This window comes from Pezoporus flaviventris, unplaced genomic scaffold, assembly GCF_033815535.1.
Source record: "Pezoporus flaviventris isolate CSIRO_AGI_PZ_B2104156 unplaced genomic scaffold, CSIRO_AGI_Pfla_v1 ptg000031l, whole genome shotgun sequence".
Lineage (NCBI taxonomy): Eukaryota > Metazoa > Chordata > Aves > Psittaciformes > Psittacidae > Pezoporus > Pezoporus flaviventris.
In genome coordinates this window covers 56786821-56800460 of record NW_026892579.1, presented here as the reverse complement: position 1 = coordinate 56800460, position 13640 = coordinate 56786821, and the positions used below count along the sequence as shown (strand labels likewise).

General features: G+C 46.3%; 1 long non-coding RNA gene across 1 annotated transcript; it reads right to left on the bottom strand.

The window, feature by feature from the left end:
• Positions 1 to 1592: 1592 nt before the first annotated feature.
• On the bottom strand, positions 1593 to 3987 carry LOC133273493 (uncharacterized). The gene is made up of 2 exons (XR_009744840.1): positions 2469 to 3987; positions 1593 to 2331 (listed from the first exon to the last, which is right to left on the bottom strand). It is a non-coding gene; the product is annotated as an uncharacterized LOC133273493 (long non-coding RNA).
• Between the last annotated feature and the right edge of the window lie 9653 nt (positions 3988 to 13640).

Genomic DNA, 13640 nt, shown 5'->3' with positions numbered 1-13640 from the left:
TCTAAGCATCCCCTTTCAGCAGACCTTGGTGGCTGTGAGCAGCCCCTCCAGGATTAGCATGGATTTGCTGGGAAGCTAGAAAGGAACCAGCAGGGCCACCAGGCTGGTTGATATGAGGAGACATTGCATACAGGGAGAGGTGATGACTGGCATAGTTATTTGGGAAGGAGAGGAGACTGGGGCAATTAGAAGTTTACATTGACTTGGAGGTCAGATACAGGGAGGATGGAGCCAAGGTCTTTCCAGTAGGTCAAGGGCACTATAACATAAAGCAAGAGGCAGACATTGCATCCAGGCCAGTTCAGGTAAGCCATTAGGAAAAACTCCCTCTGCAGAAGGGTGATGCAACCCTGGGCCATGCACCCAGAGAGGAGGGGACTCAATCCTTGGAAGCTTTTCAGCCTTAGCTCCCAGAGCCCCAGCTGCTCTGACCCAGCAATCAAGGGTTGGCCTCCACCTTTCCGCCAGCACTTTTATGAGTCCATGATAAATTGGGTGGTATGCCTTCAGCCATACACATCAACTTACATCAAACACTGCTCTTGTACAGCCTACAGAGATGTACCTGCTCAGAGATGCAGCAATCCGCAGAGGATTTTGCAGCAAACTGAGCTTAGGAACACAGAGTTTACCCAACAGCCACAGGAAAAAAAATAGGTTCAAAGGATAAGATCAGAAAATTCAGTATTTAAAATGTGTGATTGTTTCCATAGCTGGGCTGGAAAGCCAGCTGCTGCGTTGTAATAAAGGCCAACTATTAACCAGGGGGCTAAAGAGGTGCGATCCTCTCTGAGGAGCGGAGGGTACATTACTGAGCCTGAGGTCTGCTTGTGCCAGCACTTGGAGAGGATGAGCAGCAAGGTACAGGGACGATCCTGCAGTGCCCTGCAGGCAGCACAGAGGGATGTTGAGTGAGCTGCACTCTGCAGCAGCACCCAGCTAACAGCGCTCACCTGAAAGCATGATTACCCATGTCTTTGACAGAGAAGAAAAGAATATAAGGGTGAATGAATGTATTTTTGATAGGTTACATAAACAATTAATCCAAAGCTGCCTTATAAATAGGTGGCATGAGCTGTCAGTGCTTTTATTGGGCCTTTAACAGAAGAAACATTTTGGCTGTTTCAAAATCAAACTGCCCTCCCTTTGGGCAAGTCAGATCTCAGCTGGAGGAAGCAGCTTTGGATTGTTAGGAATATTTGGATATTGCATGGCTAGTCTGCTTCATTTACAGGCAATGGGGAATTGCTTTGAAGTGGGTCCTCGGGTCTTAAAAGCCTCACATGCATGCCCGATGCCTTGCAGTACAAAGTAGGCTTGAGCTGTATCCTGCTGTGCTGCTGCTGGCAGGGGGGATACTCAGCCTACCTGGGGCATGAGAGCTCTACTCCAGCCAGGTGGCAAGGTCTGGCTCAGGTCAGCTTCTGAAAGAGCCGAGTTAAGTGAGGACGGAGTTTGAATGCAGTAATACTACAGGAATACACTCACTGTGGCTGAAGGTGCCATAGCTATACCTAGTTCCACTGCAAAGGAGCCAGTGCCACACTAGGTCATGCTCCAGCGTGATGCAAGAGATGCCTTTACAATTTGCCTCCTTGCCTCCGTAAGGAACCAGAGCTGGCAGCAACTCCCAGGGGAGGCAGCTTGGGGTCACACTCCCCACAGGAGGCGGGGGTTAGGGATCGCAGTACACTCACTGTGCAGCAGGGTATCTAACAGCTCTGGACAAAGGGTATGCCCAACAAGTATGCCTGGGTGCAAGTGCTCCTTTATCATCCCTTATCCCTTTTTTACTGATGTCAGCTGTTTCTCTGGCTGCCTGTGAGCAGGAGTTTCTACCCTGCTCAAAGGGCAGGAGCTCAGAGTTGCTTTTGCCATCTGATCACACTGATCCACCAGTGCTGTAACCCTCAAGGACAACCTGCCACGTTGCATGGCAGGGTGTGTGCACCAAGTCGTAAGTACTGGAGGTGTCCTGGCACAGACAACGTTGAGACCCCAGGCCCCATGTCTCACCCAGGCCAGGACAAATGTCACTGTGTTTGCTGCCTAGCACAACTGCATGAGGACTGGGGATGCTGGAAGCTGCCCTGCACTCCCACTCTATTCCTGTTCCCAGCCAGACAGCACAGTGCAGCAAGCAGACCCAGAGCACTGGGGCAGCTTGTGCAAGAGACACGGAGCGAGGGGTTCTCATGCCCCAGAGGCAGAGGGAAATGGCAAACTGAGGTTGATTCTTCTTTTCCCATGCTGAGAGTTACAAAATCCATGGTCAAGGTTACACACCCAAGAGACTGTGACCTCTGGCTCTGCCTGTTGAAAAACACGTGCCTGAAAGAAGAGAGCACAGACAAAAGGAAAACAAAGAAAAGAACAAATCCAGAGGGAAAACAGAGCAGGAGCAAGCTCTGGCTGAGGCCAAGGAGGGAAGGCAAAGGAACAGCTTTCCAACTGGCTCAATTACTCACCGTGCTACGCAGCTGCTATACAAGTGATGCACTGTTCCTCTTCTGAAACCCTGTTTAAAGAGAATTTTTGTTACATACAGTAAGGATGGAAAACGAAAAGAAGGTGGAAATTTCCCCAAAATAAACAACATGCTTTATTTGGTATCAAAACAACTGTTTTCTTTTGGGTATAAACGATCTGGCTCAAAGCTTGAAGCTGGCCCCATCCTTTGCCAGGAAGATAACACTGGGGAAGCCAGAGAACAGCCAGAGCTTGACAGCACACAGCTGGTGCGACCAAGCTTTGCCAAGCTCCTACTCTGGCCCAAGGCAATCTACACCAGTGTAAATGCTTCTCCCTCACCCACATCTTCCTTCTGCAGCCCATCATTACAATACAGGTATCCTACCTCCTTGAAAAAACCCAGGCAGGGCTTAGTGCTCCCTGCATGGGGGTGAGCTCCAGATGGAGCCCACAGGGATAGTTCAGGAGGGGGATGATCAGCCAGCACAGGAGCCAGGGAGGCAGACAAACCTCCACCTCTGCCATGGCTCCCCATGAGCCCATGGTAAGCGGAACAGGCAGAGCCTAGGAGCAAGCAGAAATGGAATGGGACCCAGTCTCACCCTCTCCAGATAAACCTGCAGGCTCCTCATCCCTTTTGTGAGCTCTTTGAGGCAGATGTCTTGCCACATAGTGGACCCTGGTATTTTGTCAGGCTCTGCTTGTGCCACTATGACAGCCAGCTTTTGCATGCCTCTCACCACTATGACAGCCAGTTTCATCATGCCCCTCAATGGCATGAGAGAACTCTCAGCCAGTTTTCTCATGCCTCTCTCATGCTTCAAACACTCCTCAGAGGTCCTAGGCCATTGTAGGTACTGCTCACGCCTTTGGTTGTCTGATCCTTCTCCATTCTGTCCCCAGTGGAAGCAATCACACTTACCTTGCAAGATCTGTTTTTCTTAAGCCAGGCTGCCATTTGTCCATTACTATTGATGTATCAAGAGCATTTGCATATGCCTGGAAGCACATCAGCTCCCTCAAGGAAGAGGGATGAAATATCCTCCCTTGCCTGATAGACTGAATTGCTTAAGCAAGCGGAATCAAACCCAGGTTTCTGGGTTACCCAGTAGAGTTCTTTTGCAATGGTGTTCTTAGGAGAGGGATTGCAGAGATGTCTGATCTCGCACCCCAGAGCTGGCAAGACCTCAGGAGAGATGCAGACATCAAAGTTTTCCAACTTGGACATTTCCAGGTTAATACAGACAGGATTCCCAGGGCAAGGATTTGTTTCTGAAGAAACAACCTTTCACACTGCCCTCTCTGAAGCACAGCTGTGTTCAGCAGCATGTGTGCTTGCTGCCCTTGGCATGCTCTACACAGCCTCCCTCCATGCTCACAGATGTCTCAGCAAATCACCCTGCATGAGCCAGAATGGCCACCATGGTGAAGAGAGCCCAGACTCAACACCTGGAAGTCCTTCTGCATGTCTAGCTTTGTGCATCTATATTCGTGATACAGTGGAGATGCTGCAGGAGAGCATCTCATGGGATGGTTTGGGTTGGAAGGGACCTTAAGATCCTTTAGTTCCATCCTGCCCTGCCACAGGCAGGGACACCTTCCACTAGCCCAGGTTGCTCCAAGCCCCATCCAGCCTGGCCTTGAACACTGCCAGGGATGGGGCAGCCACAACTTCCTTATAGCTAACCTGAACTTCCCTTGTTTAAGTTTGAACCCATCATCCCTTGTCCTACCTCTACAGTCCCTGATGAAGAGTCTCTCTCTGGCACCCTTGTAGGCCCTGCCTTCAGACACTGGAAGGCTGCTATGAGGTCTCCATGCAGCCTTCCCTTCTCCAGGCTGAACAGCCCCAACTTCCTCAGCCTGTCTTCATACGGGAGGTGCTCCAGCCCCCTGATCATCCTCGTGGCCCTCCTCTGGACTTGCTCCAGCAGCTCCATGACCTCAAACAGCCCATGAGCACAAACCAAAAGCAGTGTAAAAGGCAGTTAGTGCGAGATGTCACTGTCCCAGTCCAGCAGCCAGCCTTGGGCTGCAGGCTCCTGCACCAAGTGAAGTACCGGGGAGCAGCCAACACACCCGGTCCCTGGCGCTGAGCTCGGAGCAAGGGGATTTGTTGCTGCCACCTGCTGTCCTCTGCCAGCAGGACAGGCTTTGCTCCGCTCTCTGCCAGCACTGCCCTAGGGACTGGGCCTGCACCCGGGAGAGCAAACAAGCAGGACCCATTGTCCAGCCCGGCTCCTGCCAAGCACTAGAGGGACCCAAAGACTTGTTTGCCCACCCACAGACACCAACGAAGAAAGGAAAGCAGTGGCTTCTGTGTTCTGATTCTCCAGTACAGTCGAGAAAGTTGCCCCTGGTTTTCTTTTCAGCCTGCTGCAAGCCAGGGCTGTCTGCTCCTACTGGGAACCCTCAGACTGGTTTCTGCATCTTCCATCCGCAGCCTAAGACAGCCTTGAGCACAAGGCAAGAGACATCCCAGGGGAGAATCCAGGCTGCACTGATACAGTGAAAAGCCCCAAAGGCAAGGCAGAAAGGTTGTACAAGTCCCAGCACGCTGCAGCACAAGCCAGGGTGAGACTGGCACAAAGGTAGCAGGAGCCATAAGAAGCATTTTATTTTGCAATTCCTTGAGCCACAAACACTGAGAAGATGCACAGTTGAGAGGAGACAGGAAGTATAATACAGAAGGGTCAACACAGCCACAACAGGAGTGGTTTGAGCAATGCACTGACAGTAATATTATTAGTAAGCTAAAATTGGTCTTCTGACATGTTTCCATACACTTTAAACCAGGAATTGCTCCTATTGGCTCTACAGCTCTTTCTAGGAGAAAATGTTGCTTTTTACAACAGCAGTAGGATATTCAGGGACACTCAAGAAAGTGAACTCCATTTGGTATTCCAAGAGTATCTGCCAATGGGCATCACACCCCACTCACACATGCTTTCTCAGAGCTTGAGTGGCCTATATTTGATTTCCATTCTTTCAGCCTGGAACTGTGCCCACAAAGGGTTTAATGCAGTTTCACCAATCCACTTTATAGCAGCACTTGTATGAAATTCAGATTAACCTAGTGCTGTCCCCTGTGCAGAAGGTCCTGTTTTATGCTAGTGTAAATGGTGTCAAGGTCACTGTTTGTTGCTGCGGAGCAGTGGAGGATGGTCCTGCAGGCAGCCAGGAAAGGCAACACGTCCAGTTCATGTGCCAGGACTCACAGGACATTGGAGACAGCATCTGTGTCCACATACACACTTAAGGGATGCTTACCAAGGAATGCTCCTTGCAGGCTGAAGTCATTGGCCCATGATTTGCCTCATAATCTCCAGGTCAGATTGTCTTTATTTCTGTGATATTCCACTGCAAGACCAGTCATCACCAAAACTCAATCCCCTGTCAAGCACTTCTGAATGCTCCTTGCTCCGGCTGGCCACATGAACTCACCAGCAAGAAAACAACATCAGCCTTTCAGCAAGTGACCCTGAGCCCTGGAAAGCAGTGGCCAACCTTCGCTGCTAGTCAGGACAGGCCCACAAGGGAACTTCCTCTCTGCTAACTCAGCCCACCAGAGGGAAAAAGCAAAGGTAAGGGATGTAGACATAAAGGAAATAATAATTAAAAAATAAATAAAATCTAAAAAACCTACTTTGAGACAGTAAGTTTCCTGCTTCAATTGACAGGACAAATAAGCTGAGGAGTGGGTGCCAGAATGCCTTTCAGATAATCAGGGGTCTGGCCCAGAGAGGCAAATCACTTGAAATGCTACAGAAGCCCGACAACAGCAGAGCTTCTGATGCTTGGTCCTAAATAGGACCCACTCAGGACCCCGCACATTCTGCCATGGCAGTCTTTTGTATTTCAGATGAACAGAGCAACCCAGGATTGCATTAGCTGGGCTGTGCCTGGCACAAAGGGAATTCAGGACTACATGCCATCTAAAGCCATGTGTGTATTTTATTAGATATATTTATAGGCAGAACCACAGACCCTGAAAGGAACCAGGAGAGGGAGGAGAGGCAGAAGTCTGTTGTGAAAGGCCTATAGGGAAGTAGTTGAAAATGCCTTTGTGGCAATAGTTGCCCTATCTATCCTTCACTGTTCTCGCCTGCTCACTCTCACCAGATTCCTGGCAGAAACCACTATCTCCTGGCTCCATGCAGCCCAGCAGGTAAAACCCATACACGGACAGGTTATTCACACAGCCTTGGCTCCATGCAATGCAACAACCAGCCCAGTGACATTCCCCTACAAAGTGCAGACTTGCATGAGGACAAGGGCAGGCATGTTTGCTACGTCTGTGAGGACCAAGGCAATCCCCAACATCAAGCAAGCTGCATGTGCATGCAGCAAGGTAATGTTTCACCATTTCACCACTTCACCAGTAAATCAGGAGGAAGTAGCAAGAAAACAACAGGGAAGTCAAAGATCTTGGGCCTCATGCCTTCATCATGTGCAAGCCACGTGCACAGAGCTACCTTGTACCAAGCCAAAGCTACCTAAATAGCATGCAAAACTCAGTTTTACAGCAATCTACTAGACACTGGTCTGTAAAAACTCAACCAGCCTTGCTCTAAAAGCTCCTCTGCTTTACAGGCCAGCAGCCCAGATATTTGTGGTCATTCTGTACTGCTGGCATAACCTGGAGGTAAAGGTGTGCTCATGTTTTCCCTTCTCCTTTGGTCAACTCCTTGTTAACAGAGCAGATAAGACCAGTATTTCCCAGGTGGAACACAGCGTCAGCCTCTCCATCCGCAATTTCCTTAGATCTCAGCAGTGAAACTTGGGCTGTACTTGGAAAGGACACAAAGCAAAATGCAGTCATTATCAGCTTGGTCTCTGGTTACATATCCCTAGTTACAAAGCTGATTCAGAGCTATTGGCAGACTCCTTGCTGAGCTGTAAGGACAAGGGTGGACAAGTTTCTGAGCTACTAGCTTGGGGCAATTTGGCTTTAGGGCTTTGCTGTATCAGGGCAGATGCCCACCCTCCTTGGGTCAGAAGCTAACCTCCCAGCTGGCAGAACTAAGCTCAAACTTCTACACAACTCAAAGCAGGCAGAGGATGACACTGCTGGGAACACTGACCTTCGTGGTCCTTAAAAACAACCAAGCCAATACAAGGTACAGGTAGTCACACAATGACAGGGAAAATGGGGAGTATCAGCACAAGAGGAGTACAACATAGAAGAAGAGTAAGTGCTTGCAAAATGCCTTAAGAGCAGCTTTACATGGAAAGTGACTGCTTCTGAAACAGTTTTAAAAAGTAGCCCCTCTCAAACATGGATCAGCTACGAGTAGCTTATTGGAAGCAGGTCTCCCGTCAAGGCCATTGGGATGGCAGCATGCTGCAAGAAGCAACTCGTTCCTTGGAATGTAAAGCCTGACTGCACACACATACTGTAGATTAACTCATGTCATCAGGGTTTCTTAACTGCTCTGTCCTCAGTGTGAAAGGTTTATCCTTAGCTAGGCATTCCTCAGAAAGGTCTACAATGCAGAGTTCCTGGAAAGCTGAGCCTCTTTTCAGCAGGAAGAAAATGGATGTTGTGTTGCCAGCCTCAGGACAGGAGCTACCACTAGTTCCTCACCCACCCCCCCCCCCCCCCTCAGTCTAAAAGAATGAGATTAGCTTCTGTTGTCCCTGCATCCCAAATATCCCTGCTCTATTTTCTTATGAATTTTCAAGATGTGCAGAAAACAGACAGAGGAACGAGCCTTGTCTAAAAGCTCTGGGAGATAGGAAGAGCTCCATTTCTTTTTTATGCAATGACAGGGTTATCAAAGTTGCAGACACTGGACGTAATGGTAGAGGCAGGTTGAAGCAACACTTGAATACAGCCAGCGCTGGAGAAACCAAGAAGAGCAGGGTCACACTTGAGCTGTGAACCTGGGGTCCTGAAAGACATGGGGAAGTATTATCACGCTATTTCTCTTTGTGGAGAGAAATTTGTCCTTTAGATTATTAGGGTATGGGTTTTTTATTATTATTAGATGAAAGCTATAGATAAAAAAAGGTAAGATAGAGTACATTACTCTGAAATGCTTTGAAATAAGTCAGTAGCGCAGTCCTAATCTGAAATCCTGTGGTTAGTTCTCATTGCTTCACATTAGAAGGACACAAAAGGAGTTAGTGGCACAAAAAGGATTCTTAAAAAGGTGCAGACAAGTCTTTGCCTATATAGCAACAAAAAACATTAAGAACATCCACAGAATTATTGGGAAACGGTTTCATATTTAACTAAAATACTGCAGTTTGAGCTCTATCCTCAGAACTCAGGAGTTTGGTTTGGATTTAAAGTGCTCCCCAAGAAGACAGGTGAGTGAGAATTAAGAGCTCAGTGAGTGGGATTCCCACCTTAAACTAGTGATGTTACCGTGCTTCAGACAGAAGCCATGCAATAACTTCAAAAAAGATGAGCCAGGCACTGTCTGACCAGACTATTTGCTAGACACGCTTCTAAAGCCTTAGACAGGGCATGTATTGGTGTCCACCGATTTAATCTGATTTAGCAGTTCCAGTGCTGTGGTTAACAGAACAGAAAACAGAAGTATAATCTACAGTACAAGCCTGCTGTATTAACAAGCCTAAATAAGAGAAAACCTCCCGTATGAAGACAGGCTGAGAAAGTTAGGGCTGTTCAGCCTGGAGAAGAGAAGGCTGCGTGGAGACCTCAGAGCAGCCTTCCAGTATCTGAAGGGGGCCTGTAGGGATGCTGGGGAGGGACTTCCCATTACAGACTGTAGTGATAGGACAAGGGGTAACAGGTTAAAACTTAAACAGGGGAAGTTTAGATTGGCTATAAGGAAGAAGTTCTTTACTGTAACAGTGGTGAGGCACTGGAATGGGTTGCCCAGGGAAGTTGTGAATGCTCCATTCCCAGCAGTATTCAAGGCTAGGTTGGACAGAGCCTTGGGTAACATGGTTTAGTGCGAGGTGTCCCTGCCCATGGCAGGGGGGTTGGAACTAGATGATCTTAAGGTCCTTTCCAACCCTAACTATTCTATGATTCTATGATTCTAAAATTCAGGAGAGGAGATATGTAGTAAGCAAGCATTCCAACTAATAATTTACGGGGGTTATTTGACTACTTAATTTTGACCACTTAAATTTCAGTGGAGCACAAACATCTGCAATTTCTTACTAGCTTGAAGACAGATGAGACCACAAATGGAAAGAAGGAACGGTGGTAAGAGAAAACAGGTACTGGCTTATATGAAATTGTATAATTTACATCGTGCATTCTGCAGCAACTGCGAACCTCAGCTATACCCCATGCTAAAAGCCCATTTCAGTGTTTTGTTTTGAATGCTGCTATATTGCCCCTGCCGGGACTAATTTGTATTCCTGGATCCTAGATGCTTTGGAAAAGAGGGTTAATTATCTTGCCTTTTTAATAGCTGCTGGCTCCCTGGCACATTCCTGCAGGAGCACTCATTCCCTTGCATGAAGGCTCACTCAGTCTGCAGCTGCTCCAGGAACACCAGAGAAGGAAGAAGTTAAATAAATCATGCCAGAAATTAAGACCTCACATCAGCAGCTGCAACAGTCAAGAGGAAGAGCAGAGAACCCACCTGAATTTAATGCATGGCTCTAGTCCAGTGAGCTGGCTGTGAAAGACCAGAAGTGGAAGGCTTGGCACAGGACAGATACCAAAGCTTTCTTGAATACAAGAAAAGGGACTGATGTTATTTCCTTTAGAGGAACATGACCAAAGCACAGCACAAGTAATCTGGCTGCATTAGGTTCCTCCACATCCTGTGGGAACTACAATCCTCAGGGAAAGAAATCTTCTATTTTTAACAGGGAAAGAGTATTAAGCATTAGCAGACTTAACATAAATACTTTGTTCTTTTAACTGGTTGATGTAACTGTTTGGAAATGTAAGCTCTTCACCCTTTATCAAATCATATACTTCAGCAATTCAACTTGGGGGGGGGGGGGGGCTGGCTCATAATCCCAAACAGCTCTTTGTTTCAGTTTATCTCAGACTATGCCCTCACCAGCTTTTGTATGGAGCCCAAATGGCATGCTAGAAACAGCACATTACCATGTGAGCACAACTGCTGACCCCCTCCACAAGTGTCAGTTTTAATGGTGCAGCTGAGAAGATACTGTCTTACTACTCACCATGCATAAGATATAGCAGGTAAGGGGAAAAGGAGGAAATCCCTTGTTTTACAGATGAAGGAAGACACCAAGCATTTTTCAACTCAGACTTCTCTGCTGAATACTACTGACATCTTCCACATTCCCTTTCTACTCCTAGACCATTGCTTACAGAAGCAAAAGTAGACTGAGAAGAGCCTAAATTAATTTTAAACGTGGTCTTAACAATTAAGAACAAAAATAGCACAAGCTAGAAGAAATGAAGGAAGTGAAAAACACCTCACTTGTAAGACACGATGGCCTTAGGTGAGATCCTGCATAACCCATCACTTCATCCAGCTGCAGTCTGCAAAAGAAATGCAGGTCTAGCGAACTGTCTCACCCCTTGTTCCTCAGTGCCTTCCTTCCAGAGGTCTTGCAGCACCACGTCCTTCGCTTGGACAGGATTCTCCATTTGCTCTTGAGTTTCACAACAAATAAGGTCACACAACATACTTTTCTGTTGCTCTTCAGTAAGGCCCTTCTCACTGAGCTTAGAGCAACACAACCTATGATGCAGGACAGCACCACAGTATCAGCAGCTAACCAACACATTGGACGCGCTCTGTGGAGCACCAGACTGCTTTTCCCTTTACGCTCTTCCCTTTCTTTGGGACTGGTGCTACCACAGGACCCAAATCAACAAGGTTTGTTTCCTTAAGGATGACACATTTTTGTGAGAGGGGACCATCAGCTCTTCTATGAGAACATGTCAGAGCATTGCTTGGTCACAGCACCAAACACGCACACTGATACATGCAACCACTTCAAGGCATGTTTTCAGCAGGCCTCTGAAGTTACCTTTTATACACCAGATAGATGAAGGTGGGAGGCTCTCAACTGCAGCACAGCCACATCTCATTTAAGGTCAAAATCAGAACAATGGTATTTTGTGCTTTAAGAACTCTCCACAGGAAGCTGAGCCCATAACTAGTGTTTTATTTTCCTGTGCCTTTTTGCACATTATTTCTGGCCAAAGCAATGCAAATGCAAACAAGATTATTTTTGATATTATTACCACCACTGTAACTGCCAGAACAGAATAAACCAATAGGCTGGGGAGACATGAAAACCTGGAATGGGTCAAAAAAAAACAGTAGGAGCTACAGATGTGAGAATACAAGGTATTTCCAAAAGAGGACACAAAAAGATGTTCAAACACATCCCAGAAGTGGAAAAAAGAAAACAAATTTGACCAAGTGTGTTCATGTTGCCAGACTTCAACATATTATTTCACAGAAGAGCCTGCATGTCTCCTCCTAAGCAATCACAGCATTCAAGCAAGTTCAAGTGCTGTTCACAAGAAAACACACAGCAGGAAAAGGAGCAAGTTGCATTTAATTACAACAAAAAGGGTTTCAGCCAGGTACAAGCCAGCTTACCCCAAATGTTATCCCTCACTAAAAGACAGACTTTGTGACACCACATGAAGTTGTATCACTCCTTTCATAAAGCAGGACACCCAAACACTTCCTGAATGTTTTTTTAAATCTTTTCTTGTATCAGCCTAGCGATACACTCTATCTTGCTGTGGCGGTATAGAAAGTCAAAAAGCAACTATTTCCACTTCTTGCATATAAGGAAAAATAAATATAAACAAGGATTAAAGTATCATGAGAGAAGATGAGCAGATTCTGCCTCAATATATACTTATGTCCAATGGAGGGTGATCAATTATAAAAAATAGAAACAAACCAACAAACAAATCCAAGACAACAAACAGTGGAACAGACACAAAGATATTACAGTGTGAATGCCAGGTGCTTAGAAGCAGGGAATGTGCATAGCAATGTTCATTACTTTGCTTGTATGGCTTATGCAAAAGAGACAGGAAAAACTGCACTGAGAGACCACAATGGTTTAATTTTAATCTAACAAGTACAGTAATACCACTGCCAAGTGACAGACAAACTTCCCTCCCCTTGGAGCCACTAGGTCTTCATCTACACAACTGTTCTGGCTCTATTCTGAAGAGCATGAGTATAGGTGAACACACACCTCGTGTGAAAGGAGGAGACCACCCTCATTCCTCCCTGAGGACAAGCATCCTTTCCTGCAGGCCCAAGAGAAGACATTACCTTCTTTTTACAGCAAAACACCAACAAGAAATCTTTCTTGTTCTCAATCATCTTACATGCATAAGATGATTATTTTAAGGAAAAAAAAGTTTGAACAATTTTTCACTCTCCTCTCTTCTCTTTCCCATGTGCACAGGCTACTCATTTTGCATTTAGGACTTCCAGCTGGTAACAAGTTCTCTCAGATACACCTTGAATTAGTTTGTCCTCTATTTGATCTGGGCAGCCACACAAAAGATGCCTTTCACCTGAACATCTTAGGCACTAAATGCTGTGATCTACTGAAGACACTGATAGATTAAAGTGCTTTTTTTGTAAAACCTGAATGCTTTAAGGGTCACTCATCCTACATCCCAAACTGGACCAACAGATAATATACTATTTTTAATGCCCAACTACAAACAACTTGACCTCTTAAACTACATTAATACAAATAGCAATGCAAGTTACAATGGAATTAACAGGTTTCCACAGAACATTCAAATTGATGGAAAAGAAATGAATGATTAGGAGAGACACTTTACAGCTGAAACTCTAGGCAGCAGAAAACATTTCACTAGCACCCAGCATTTCTGTTGTCAAGTAACGAGATATGGCACACAGCCTTCTATGCTGAAGCTCTCTGGAAGCAATTTCTGGGGGAAAGCACTAAGGTTGAAAGAGTATTAGCAGTGCCCCTAAAACGCAAGTCAGTTTGCCACCTACCAGACAAGAGGCTAAGGTTATTCCAACCCTGTGCAGAAACAGCTGCCATCTAGGAAACCTAATCTGAATACCTGAAATACTCATTACCTGAAGCATGAACGAAATGGAGGTAGACAGGGCAAAAATGAATCATTGTTGATAAGAAAACCCGAAGGACAGCTGACACGTGATCCCTTGTATGATAAGGTGTAACTGCCTTGAAATTAAGAATCTGGAAAATTCAGTCTGTATTTAAAGACG